Genomic DNA, 13,296 nt, shown 5'->3' on the forward strand with positions numbered 1-13,296 from the left:
TCGCGCCAAGCGCATTTAGGTGGCTTCCCTAGAATTCGCTCGTTACGCCAGCATCCATATTTAGGTATTGGAAATTCTATAAAAGGCGAAGTGAGAAGTTAATTCGGGTTTACCTCCCAGCCGATATTTAACAGCATAAAAGGCAAACTTGCGTACGGCAAATTCCTAAATGCCATCTCATTACGTGGATAAATCCTATCTCGTTTTACAACAGAATTCAAACGACACTTGCAAGATTTAAAGCAGAAACTCTGCCTGTTTAATCTAGAATATTATTAGTGGGAGAATTACTAAGAGTACAATATTCTATTTCCTTATACATTTAATCATATTACATAAAATGTATGAAATTTATTTTAATTATAATGATTAATATTAAATGTGATTAATATTACATATTTGGTGTGTTCCTTCCGCTATATAACTTGCATGTCAGAATATAAATACAGATATATTGATATTTGAAAAGATATTAAAAAGACACATTAGCACATATTACATTTATGTAATGATCTTATTAAATATAATTATCGGTGTTAGCGAAATAAGAAACATCTCTCCGCGTTAAAATGGGAAAATCGAGCGGGGCATGGCAGGAAAAATAAAACGGCAGGATCAACACCTCTTATGTAAGGTCTGTTTAAGTCCCCGTGATCTTTCACAAAGGCTTCTGCAATAACAAGGACTCCTTCGATTATCCTCGATACTTTATTTACTCTCTTCTTTTTTTCTTGCGTAGTTAATGCGATTTACACCTATAAATAACATTTCTCATTCTTGATGATGTATTTTTTTACGAATATTACGGTGATTGCTTTTAAATCATAACATCAAAATTGAATTACAAAGTTTACGGAAAGAATCCGACTTTCAAACATCAATAAGCCATTTCTAAATTTCCCATCTATATTTTTCTCCTTGCTGTTACTTTATAAATGCCAATGTTTCTTAACAAGATTACCATATAATTTCTGTTGTAAGTAGATAATTTTAATTTATGTTGCATATAAATCATCTATCGCCTTTTCTCCTAAATGGCGCGAAAGTTCTTTCCTTAGCAAGAAATCCTTTCGTTTACTCGAGCTAACCGGTTATTTTCACGAATGACAAATTACGTCACTTATCTATCTCATTATTCAGACGCGCTATTATCTCAAGTACAAAGTTTTGGTGTCTAAGTGATACTTGTATCTGGTCGACGTCTGTCTGTGGAAAGCCACCATTCTTTCTCAACGGTGTATAATCGACTCTTAAACGATCCCATCCGATATGAACAACTGCCGAATAGTTCGGAGATACAATTATCTCTGCAAAAATGTAAAACGTAAAAGTTATTGCATCGGTGCGCTTGCTAAAGTGTCCTCGAGAAGAGCATCATCGTTCTCTCTGCTTTCTTGAAAACTGCAATCTTGATTTATCCGGTTCTAGACTTCTTAAATTCTAAGTTATTTTCGTCTCTCTAAGAGACTCTTAGTTTCTTAAATAATAAATTTCTTGAATCTTGCCTGGCTCGTAGAAAAGACTTTTTAAACCATAAATTACCTAGATTTTCCAGATAATTTAAATTTCAATTTTATTCAAATTTTAAATATTAATGTTCTTTAAATTCTTCTTATATAAACAAAATGCTTTTTAATTCGCGCAATTTGAGAAACCATTAAACGCTTATCGCTGATTTTATACACTTTGAATATATATGTATGAAGAGTTTATCATTTTTACTATATATATATATATGGTCAGAAATTTCCATTTTCAAAACTTTAAGAACATTAATTTTCAAGCGAGCTTATATGCAAATAGTCAATTTAAACATTGCAGGATTAGATGATTTACTGAATTATGAGAGCTTCATTGTCGAAACAAAAGTAGTAGTTAAACTAGTAGGATGAAACTAAGCTTAACAGAAGCAATAGTTTAAAAATAAAATATTATTTTTAATTTATTCTCGTCGTATGCACTATGTACTCGCATGCATTAAAAGATATTACGTGGTTCACAGTAAACAAAATAGCTTCATTATATGTTAATATCTTTACATAACTTTAATGATCATTAAAGTAATGTTACAATATATTTATATATTTTTAGATCTTTTAAGCTTGCTATTAATTTATTGAAGTCTTCCATGCAGTTATTATAAAAATAAAATGTTTTTATTACAGATCATTCTTCAGACATTAACACGTCCAATTACAACGGATCTTTCGAATCCATGTATCTTTTTATACAAATGTAATAAATTTTCAATATATGACGATATGTTATTATTACACTGAGAAAAACGTCTGGTTGAAAATGGACAAACCAGAAGATTTTGATTATATCAATCAGAATTCTGGTTATTTCAACTAAAATTTTAGTAGATTTAAGCAGAAATTTAGCAGATTTAAGTAGAAAATTTTGTTTTGTCCATTTTCTATCACAATTCCAATTAATCCAACCAAGTTTTTCTCAGTGTATCGATTGTTCTAATCGGACACGATTGTAATCATGGAGTCGTTAGCTGCAGAATGATTTCAGCGATGACCGCATCTATCTCATCGCGTGTACATGAAAAGAATCAAATTTACCAGGTATAACAGGCATTTCCCGCAAGATTATGAAAGCTTCTGCGTTATCGAGGACGCTGCTAGTTTTATCACGGCGAAAAAGTGAAAAACTGAATCCAAGCGCACGATGCACTCTTCCGCCCCGCAGCCCCTCTTCTATATGCATCTCCGCGATGCATCTGACCCGCTGTGAATAAACTGAGCTACCCATCTTCTCCCTCGACGACACACGTGCATACAACGCGCGTGTAATTTATGCGAAGCTGTCAAACCCGGAAATGACGTCTTATACGCCCAGACTTCGTCCCACGTCGTCAGACGAACAAGAGAGCAGAATGTTGCGCGAAGAAAAGATGGTAGGATGACTAAAAGTGTATAGCTCTCGCGCTCGGAGGATATTCGCCGGTGAATGAGAAAACGTGTCCTCCACTTCGTTTGGCTTAAACAACTCGCCGAACGAGTGTCTTGCTATAAAAGCGGTTGCTATCAGTGTTAGGCGATTTGAAGGCGAGATAAATATAGTGCCTGAGTTTCAGCGACGTTAACTAAAGACTTGAAAAAATCGTACCTCTATATTCTTTGCTTTTTGCAATATCACTCGTCCAGCGTTTCTGCAAGAATTCTGAGAAATACTTCATCTTTATCATTGCATAATTATGCTTCCATAATTAACTTTTTAAAATAATATTATTTTAGTACGCGAAAATATATATTATATTTTTACTGGTAGTGTAATTATAAATGTTTTAAAATATTCTACATTTAAAAGACCGTAAAATATTAATACTTTCTCTCTCGTCCGCGGTAATCTCTCTGGAAACCGCAATTTACGCTTTCCTAAAGCCCGAGGCAAACGTTAGTAGTGTCAGCGTCTGCAAGTCCTGCAGCGACATATTACAGTTTCTAATATAGCCGCGACTTTGGATTTAGCTGTGTCTCATCAACGAACTAATTCCGTTTCAACAGTAGACTAAACAGTGGGGATTCAAGATAGTCCGACTATTAAAACAGTATGCAGATGCACAATCAATATACAATTAATAAAAAGAAACGGTAGTTCCAGAACGCCGTACGTCCTCGCATCTTCGAATTGTCCGCGAGAATTTAAATTCTCGGCATAAGCATAAAGTTCAGATTTTACGAGAAAGCTTCCCCCCTATGTGAACCTTTATAAAAAAAAAGTGGTTTTTCCTATTTTTTTCAGCAAGTAATTTCTATTATTTGCTCATGATCCGACAACTCCTTGACAATTTTACAAGAGAGAGGTCGACTTCGAATCGTTGGGAAAAAAGAAAAAAGAAAAAAACCTTTATGCGAACGAAAAGACGACAGTCGCTGACACTGTGTACTTCCATCCGACGTGTCGGCAATCGTCGACGAGGTGTGCGCGGACACGAACGCGGCGCGATTGCACATAAAGCGAGATTCGCGCGCGAGATGCATCCCCACGGGCGAGAATATTTTTCGAGTCCTCCATGAGCGTTGGGATATCGGGGCTAACCCTCCCTCCCTCCCTCCCTCCCTCCCACCCACCCACCCATCCACCCACCCACTCTCTTCTGCCTCTTCATCATCCCGAGGACGAACCACCTTTCCCACGTATGTACCGGCGAGATAAGCTCTCTTCTCCCTTTTCGCACTGGCCTTACCGGCCGCCGCACCGTCCCTATGACGACGATGACGGCGCGAGGTGGGTAATGCAATATTATTGGAGATCGCTGGACGATCTCTCGTGTTTCCCGTTGGCACGCACGTACGTACACACACGTACACACACGCACACATACGGATACGCGTACTGGATACATGACTGGACGGTTTGCGCCTGCGATATGCAAACGAGGTAAATCCATTCCCACCCGCCCTTCTTCTTTCTCCAGTCAAGCGATATTGGAGAGCGAGAATACCGATAGCGTCGTGAATCTTGAATTTTTTTCCCGCTGACCGTAGTGATTTCTCTTCCAGATAGGTATCAAAGTAATAAAATCATTCTCAGACATTTGTAATCGAGTTTGTTACGCGAATTAATTGATTCGTACGGACTAATTAATTGATTTATAAATTTATTGTAAGAAAATATGACAATCAATTTGATGGTATAAACATGTAATATATTTCCATTGTTAGTTACGTATAAAATTAAATCGGATAAAATGAGATATTAAATAGAAGAAAATTAAACATGACGCTCGAGAATGAGATAATTAAACATATACGAGTTTTATAATTATATATATTTCAAATATAATATTCCGAAATTATTTTGTGAGTTTTCACCAAAGTTTTCACCTTTTATTACTTCATTTCAGACCGATTTAATTATTCAGATTATGGATAATTTGTCTAGAATAATTTATCTAAAGAATTATCTAAAATAAAAAAGAATTATCTAAAATAAGACATAGGTTTATATAAAACTTTATAGATCAGAGAATTCACTTTTAAAGTAAAGCTTGGTACGCAGTGAAATGGAATTAATTGTGGAACAACTATGCATGTTTCTGGCAAGTGCGCTAAAAGGGAATTAATTGCACCGTATATAGATTGCCAGGTAGAATTATCTGAGACTGTCGTGTATCTAGATTACGCGCATAGCCGTCGGCGATATATTTTCCATTGCGGTGTCCGTAATTACTATACGAGCAATGTATTTTACGTTAAGCATGCACATATTACGAATCTCCGGCTGATAAATTTGTGGTTGTACAAATTTTCGTATAAAACTAGCGCAAGTTACATATTAAAAATTATCTAAGCTTTTTCGAACCAGTCACTGTACGTATATAGTTATTATTTTTTTATTGATCATATGAAAACATTCTTATGTCATAATAACCTAAATCACATTCAAATGTATTTTATAATTTCAAGTTTTTTCTTAATTTATTCTATACTTGTGATGTAAAGAGAGAGATTTTATTTATTTATTTTGCATTGCAAATTTTAAAAGCTCTGATATTTTGTTTTAACATTTAAAGAAAAGATTATATGTGTTTTTTATATATATACATACACACACACACACACACATACACACGCGCGCGCATAAAAGATTCCGTAAGTAAATGTGCCATGAAGATCGCATGAGAATCATATGATCCTGACGACAATAGAAGCGAATGTCGTAAGATTACAAGAAATATTGCAGCGTTATACAAAATATACCATATATAGCAATCGTGTTTGTCTCGGTGTTTACCTTTGCCGACACGATGTCGTTGAACCGTGCGGCTGTCACGCATTTATGCGGCCGCCTTCATGCGTGGTGCCGTACGAATACAATATATTGTCGTTGCTTGACACCTCTGTCGATTGGAAACGATACGAATATATGTCCTACGTGTTTGTTGGCCGCTTATCAGCAAGGGCGACGCGACACGAGGTACAATCGTTGCCTCGCTATGCTAAGCTTTGACCACACGTATTTGATACAAATACAATCTACTATATGTATGTATAACGTAGCCAGACAGTTATTGACCTTTCGATAAATAGATGAGTTGATAATGCGTCCATTCCGCTCTGAAAATTTCTACAATGTCTCCAAATGTACAAATCGATATTATTTCACGATATTCTGATCGGTGATCTCTGTTATCAAGCACATTTATTTGTGATCTCCTTTAATTTGATTACTGATATCGATAGATATTATATATCAGTTTATTGAAATTTGTCACTTGTAACTTAATTTATTACAATAAAGAATACGAAGAATTTCTCTTCGTAAAAAAATTCGAGGATTTTTGCGAAATGTAGAAAGCGAGCAAACTCTATTAACTCTATTAACCAGATAATATTGCAATTATGTTATCAGACATCGGTATTCTCCTGCGAATTTTTTAATGAATAATGAATTTAACAGAGGACAAAGGCCGTTTCTATAGAACGTATTATTTATCGGTGCGGTCAAGGAATGCATCCATAGGAGTTTTCACTTCCCTCCTCAAGGACAGACTACAAATGCGAACGTTAGATACTAATGTGTTTTCGTTACCAGGTAACGAACGTAAGGTGTTCCATTATCGTTACTGCTACCAAGATTAATGACGCGTAGATTTAAGCGATATTCGACATTAAACGAGGATATTAAATTGTCACATTTTCTTGGGAATAATAAAAAAAGAATGCAATTCAGATATCTTTCGCACTGAGTGCGAAATGTCCTTTAATAACAAGTATGATTAGAATGATGCAGATATTCATGAAAGTAATCATGCCGAACATCACGATTGTAAATCGCATTTTATGGATACCTACGAATGACAACGCCACGGATGACAACTTTATTACCATAATCACGAGATATGGACGCCTACTCGCAATATAATCTTTACGATTGTAATCAATTATGAGAAGGATAGCTTCGATGTTCCTCGGTTTACGTTCGATCGTAAGCGATTCGCAATGGAAATTATGTAACTTCAAAAGGATGTAATAATAAAGCGGATTGATACATAAAAATAAAATCTCTTGTATCTTTTGTGTTAATATATTTATATTAATCTTTTCATATGCTTATTATTAATTAAACATTATATAGAGATACATATTTATAAAATTCAGCCTATATTAATAATAGAAAATTATTTATTATATTAGTATTTATAATAGAATAGTATATTAGAATAATAGAAAATTATTCATATTAGAATAAATGTGATATTTCAATGTTATGTTTCATTTATATTCGAGGATCCTTCGTAATGTCGAGCTACATTGTAACTGTTGGAATTTATCGATTGCTTACGCGCTTGTCGATCGACTTACAATGAATAGCATGACTTTGTTGGTAAATAGGAGAGTGGGTTATCCCGTTATCCAATTTCGCAACGTTATCAGATAACAGAAGACGCACAGTGCACTATGTCATTGACATTGCGTATGCGATGTGTCCTCTACTGTGATTGTACAGTCAGCTTTATTTATTTCTACGAGCAAACCTACATTGTACATTTTTATTAACTGCATCGATATTTTCAACAAAATGCTACATTATTGATAAACTACCGTATCATATTTCACTAACTTCTAAATAAACTCAACTTTATTGATTGAAATTATCTTCAATCAATATTAATTTTTGGGCATTGTCAAGAATTAATCTCTGTAAAGAAGAATAATTTTATAAATTTTCAAAATTATGAATATCTATAAAATATCATAAATATCATAGTTTTCTAAATCATATATACGACATATCTAATATTACGTACGATTGTACGATATGCCTGTATGGTGACTCGTCAGCAAATTTGACAGTATTTGTCGAAACAGGTCTCCGTATTGTATACTAAAAACGCTGACAAAGCTTGCTCTTGATCTTAGCAATACGTGTTTTCAAAGCTTAGATGCTTTTCTCAATCGACACCTACATTGATATGGACGGCATGGCAATTTCAGGAAACTCCAGGAGCTTTATGAAACACTAAAAAATTCGTTTTTGTTTTCTTAGAACTCGATTAAATTAATACGGAAAATCGGCGCGGAAAAAATATTAAAAATATTAAAATAAAAAAATTTTAAAAAACATTCCATTCAGTTATCTATTGACTTGTGTGTACGTGTGTACGTGTGCATACAATCAGATTATAATAATAGCTGTTACATTAGTCTGCAAAACAACGGCGCTCTTTATACGCGCTCTTTGTGCTCGCAGTGTAAAGACATTATAATTGTTGCCATTACGTACACAACGACCGTATAATGTGGACACGCGAGTAACATACCTTGCCGAGTTGAAAACACCGTTGCGACGGTCCGAGATCTTCCATGAAAAAGCTCCGAGGAAAGCCGCAAAAGAGACAGGGACGCCGTGATGCATTTTTGCAAAGACCGCCCACGTGGAAAAACGCGGACGCTGGTAAGCCACGATAAGCGTTAATGGGCCACTACCGAGCTTCATAAAAGTTATTAAATTCCTGTCAAAAGCTGTACTTTTACGGAAGCAGTCGTTAGAAGAGCGAGAACGGGAACATATCTGGCTATGATCGAGGGCGAGCGCCGCCGTTCGCGGTCGACCGAGAAGCGTATTCGTAAATAGCTTTCGTGCTATCGACCAAACTTTAACTACCCGCGGACGCGGAAACGGCGAGTGCCGCAAAAGTTCGAGTTGCGACGCATTTTACGAGACTTTATCCCACATCTTGTCGTAATATGGCGACACAGTCTTTAAATTCTACATGTCATGGAAGATGTTATCTTATCTTATCGCACGTATGCTTTTACAGAACACATTTGCTGAATGTAGATTTTTCAATTTCGAAAGTTCAGAAGATAAAGACATGTACCATAGAAATATACCATAAGGATTATTGAAAATCGAAATCTAAAATAAGTGTATTGTAAAGTAGATATTTAAAGAGAAAATTTTTTTATACATATCGCAACTATATATATATATATATATATATAAAGCTTTTATGTAATTTGTAAGTAAGAATATTCAAAATTTTACTTATGTCATATTTCTGATATGTGAGATATTTTCTTACCTTTCCATCTATTTACATTATCTTATTTATTTACATTATCTTCTTTTTGATATTTTTCAAGCGTAACTAATTGACCGAAAAATTATTTAGACTTGATGTGACATAAAATTTCTTTTTAGAATCAGTCTCCATTTTTGAAACTTAAGAAAATCTAATCTCTTCTCTTTGATCTACTTAATATTGTAGCAAAATAATTTGGATGAAATATAATCCAGATTAGCAAATAAAATAGTCCGAGCTATTACAAATGTATGAGGGGGAGGGGGAGGAGTTAGAGCATTTAATTGGAAATAATCACCGCTCAAGCGTTAGCTAGCTCGATAATTTAGAACAGATTCCGGAAGCAGTCTTTTTGTTGTCTCGCACGACATTATTCTTACTTATCTCTTGATAAATTAAAGAACCGTGAAAATTTCGCGCTAAGTGCCGAGACTATTAAATCTTAATAAAAAATCAACCATCAAGCGCAGGCGCCAACGCCAGCATTTATATCGTCGTAAATTCTGTGTCGTTTAATATCGCGCATATATCCAAATGACTATGAAAAATGCATAGAAACCCTCTCGCATCCACCACCGCGCGTTACTTGATAAAATATACGTCGCTCGTAATTCCGTATGCCGAAAAAATCCATGGCAGGTAAGCGGGCGCAGATAGATTTACGTCAACTTCCCTGGGCGACTCTCTCATCACGATATGACAGATTTAGCCTGCACTTATCCTATCTTAAGCGGACTTAGCTTAAATAGATTCTAAACCATACGTGCGATTAGCATTTGGAGCATTTCAAGTATGGATGATCAATACCGAACTGTTTGTTCTCAAATTTATTTTATTATTTATACTGTTTATAATTAATTCCCCTATCAAAAATCACCTATATTAATAATTAGATACCATAATTAATGATCGAATGCTGTTGATTCTACTTTAAATAAATGAAATTTTTTACATAAACAAAAGATATATATTTGTTATATTAATTTAATATTCGACAAGTATAATACATTTTGCTGACTTTATGACCATCATGTATGAATAACTTGTATCGTAAATTCCTTTCCTCGTGGAAACGTTCTTTCTAAGATTCGATAGTGTGCAACCAGATGCTGATTCGTTCTTCAAGGCAGGTTTATTTGCCGTCTATAAAATCGGCCATAAGAAGATACCCGTAAAATAAATTTTATTCGTCCTGGGATTATTTATCGTGATATCTACGGTTCGTGATTTCGTGCCGAGAAGAAAGTCGCAACCATAATCCCACGGGTGGAATTTTATAGTCATGTACGCTTACAGGTTGCCCCACAATCGCGCGTGTAATTCAGAGGATTGCATATGCAGTTCGTTGAGCGATAAATCAACGGTCTAAGGAGGAAGGCGATGCAATTTGTAACTCGTTTTGTCGTAGACGCGCCATGTTTCCCGAGAAAGATAAGCGATAGGACGCTAGGGCTTTATCCCAATTACCCAAGTTTCCACATGGAGTTTCAAAGAAAAATATGTTTTTGCGCCGCATGGCAAGTAGTTATAGAGAAATATAATATTTACCTGTGGATGTGTGTTTACAACTTTTGTATTAAGCCACGTGAAAAATCTCGTTATTCTCGCATGTACCAGACTATTCTCTTTCCAGCGTACGTAACGAAATTCGGAATAATTGTTAAAAATAAATTTCTCGCTTAAATTTGTAAGAAAAAATTGTTCTCTCTTTTTTACGTATCGAGATCGATGAATTTGCACAGGAATCGCTTAATAATTTCTCTACAGTTCAATCACATTTCACATGTATATTCGTTAACTTGCATCGTCACGTGTCCAATTAGCCTTTGTAACATCCCACTGACTACACTACACACAGCGACAATATCGTTCTATTTGCAGCGGTGATATTTCGACATCGGAAAAAATAAAATTACGCGTTTCGCAATTCCATTTCCGCGAGCGCACCACGCTTTTTAGCCGCGTGCGCAATAATCTGGCCGTGACGTGTAACTCAACGCGCTGACCGTTATCGTGGATTCTTTTTCTGTATCGTAGGCAATGGTATCCAGTATATTATATACGGTAAAGGCGAAATATAGCGTACCGTATAACGGTCGCGCGTATATTGACCAGCTTAATAACGTCACCGGTGGGTCCGGCAGGTACCCTGGCTATGACGGCGAAACTCCCCCGAGCTTAGGATGAAGTCCTGATAGCCGATGGTTATAATCGTAAACTCGGTATGTAACACACGGCTGAAGAAACGACGATCTCGGGAGATTTCCAATTTCTTCGCGAAAGCCCGAGGAATATCGGCAGCCGTTCTAGGCAAACGTTTCTTCTTTTCCTCTGTCAGTCGAATAAGCGAGCGGTTTACAGGACGCATGGAAGACGCACGGTTGCTTATCGTAACGTACGACTTGAATATTCACAAATACGACTTCATACAGAATTGGATTTTTAAATCGAGGCGCGGATTGTGCGCGGGACGTGCATTTTTCGCATACCATACGGTAAAGCGTGCTCCGGAAAAACCGAACGGTTGAAGCGATTACGCGCGAGGCATGTTTTCCGATATATCATGCGTCGCAAATGGCGTTACTTTATGTATTATGCACTTTATTGTTGTTATAATCGAAGAGCGGCACATCATCGTTTTGCGCGGAAGTTTTATATCTTCGAAGATTTTTCTCCGCCCCCCCCCCCCCCTCCACACACACACACACACAGGTAACGTATATATACCGAAATAGTATCTCGAATATTATCCTTGTGTATCAAAGTTACGTAGTATACCAACTTTTATCACAAGATAAATGAGCAAGTTTAGTAATACCGAAATAAAGCCATTGCGCGATATATTGAAAACTACGCTGTCACAGTATATTTACATCCGGAGTATCTTTTACGCCGCATGTCACAGAAACCGAGATGGCGAGAATGCAAGTAGGACACTCCGCCTTAAGCTCAGTCAACACAGCCGCCCGATATTGAAAAATGCTGGTATGATTTATTGCGGTGCTCCATCGTTTATCCCGTCCCCGCCATAGTTGCGTTCTTCAGGTATGAAGACACAAAGCACCCCTAGAGATTTTGGTCTCGCAGGACTAATCGCGATCACGAACTTTCTAAAGCTCACTCTGCATATATACATCCAATGTAGAAAAAGATATTATTAAAGTGGAATATATCACTCTATGCAAAACGTTATGAATTGCGCGAGGTAATAATACTTGCAGAAATATAACGTATACAAAAAGAGAGAGATACACCAGATGAATGTATATGATACTGGTTTAATAAGATTTTTTTATTATCGAATTCCCCTCTTTATATTAAAGCATTCATATATTGATTTTATAATTTTAGAAACATTCTTAAATACATTTTAAATATACTTAACAATAAATTTATAATTATGTAATTATCTTATATTATTACGCAGTGTTTTACTTCTATAATTTATAATTTTGTATTAAAATCATAGAAAAAAAAACACGCTTGCAATATCAACAAAATGACAAAGCCGTTTAAATCTATTTCTATACATAATTATACTTAAGTTATATTTACTTTATACATATTGAAAAATTTAAGATTAACATTTTTTTTAATTTTTGTTTATGAAGATTGTTTGTGCGCATGCCCGAATCTAAATAGTGTCGCTTTTGCAAAGAGACAATGAGCATGTTTAATCCATTTGCAATGCGTTTCCTATTCTCCGTTTAAAAGATTTTAAAATACCGAATGTAGGATATAAATAAAAATATTCTATTTGCGAAATGAGCGTATCGATATCGATCCGTTAGATCCGATAGATTACCTCGATAACGACGTCCAGTCGCAAAAAATCCTTTTTCGAATTTTTTCTTTCATTCTAGATGCGCATATATCTCGAAACAAAATATGAAAGCTGCCTATTGATAGGAAAAACTGGATTCGCGAGCGGTACACACAACCGAGTAAATTTAACTTGAAATTCAAACTTTGTGGAGCGTAGTTGGACGGTCAGGAGAAACGAAAGTGAAATCTTTTTTATTTTTTGTAAAATTTAAAATTCTATAAAATTCTATAAAACGCATTTGATACGCACCGTGTGAATTATACGATGTTTTTAAAACATGGATTTTAACTCACTATTATTGTTCCAGTAACTGGTGCAAAATTGGAAAATCATTTTCATTAACTTAGTATTCATTAACTTATATATTTATTTTGTGTGTGTGTGTGTGTGTGTGTGTGTGTGTGTGTGTGTGTGTGTGTGTGTG

General features: G+C 35.5%; 1 protein-coding gene and 1 long non-coding RNA gene across 2 annotated transcripts in view; one reads left to right on the top strand and one right to left on the bottom strand.

Moving 5' to 3' along the window:
* The window catches only part of dpr12 (defective proboscis extension response 12), a 256,462-nt gene that overhangs the window by 120,312 nt on the left and 122,854 nt on the right, over positions 1-13,296 (top strand). The window lies entirely within an intron of this gene.
* LOC148936124 (uncharacterized) lies at positions 7,024-8,835 on the bottom strand. Its single transcript, XR_016139794.1, has 3 exons — positions 8,282-8,835; positions 7,769-7,980; positions 7,024-7,659 (listed from the first exon to the last, which is right to left on the bottom strand). It is a non-coding gene; the product is annotated as an uncharacterized LOC148936124 (long non-coding RNA).

The sequence above is a fragment of the Pogonomyrmex barbatus genome, unplaced genomic scaffold (assembly GCF_055798465.1).
Source record: "Pogonomyrmex barbatus isolate J1 unplaced genomic scaffold, ASM5579846v1 scaffold3, whole genome shotgun sequence".
NCBI lineage: Eukaryota > Metazoa > Arthropoda > Insecta > Hymenoptera > Formicidae > Pogonomyrmex > Pogonomyrmex barbatus.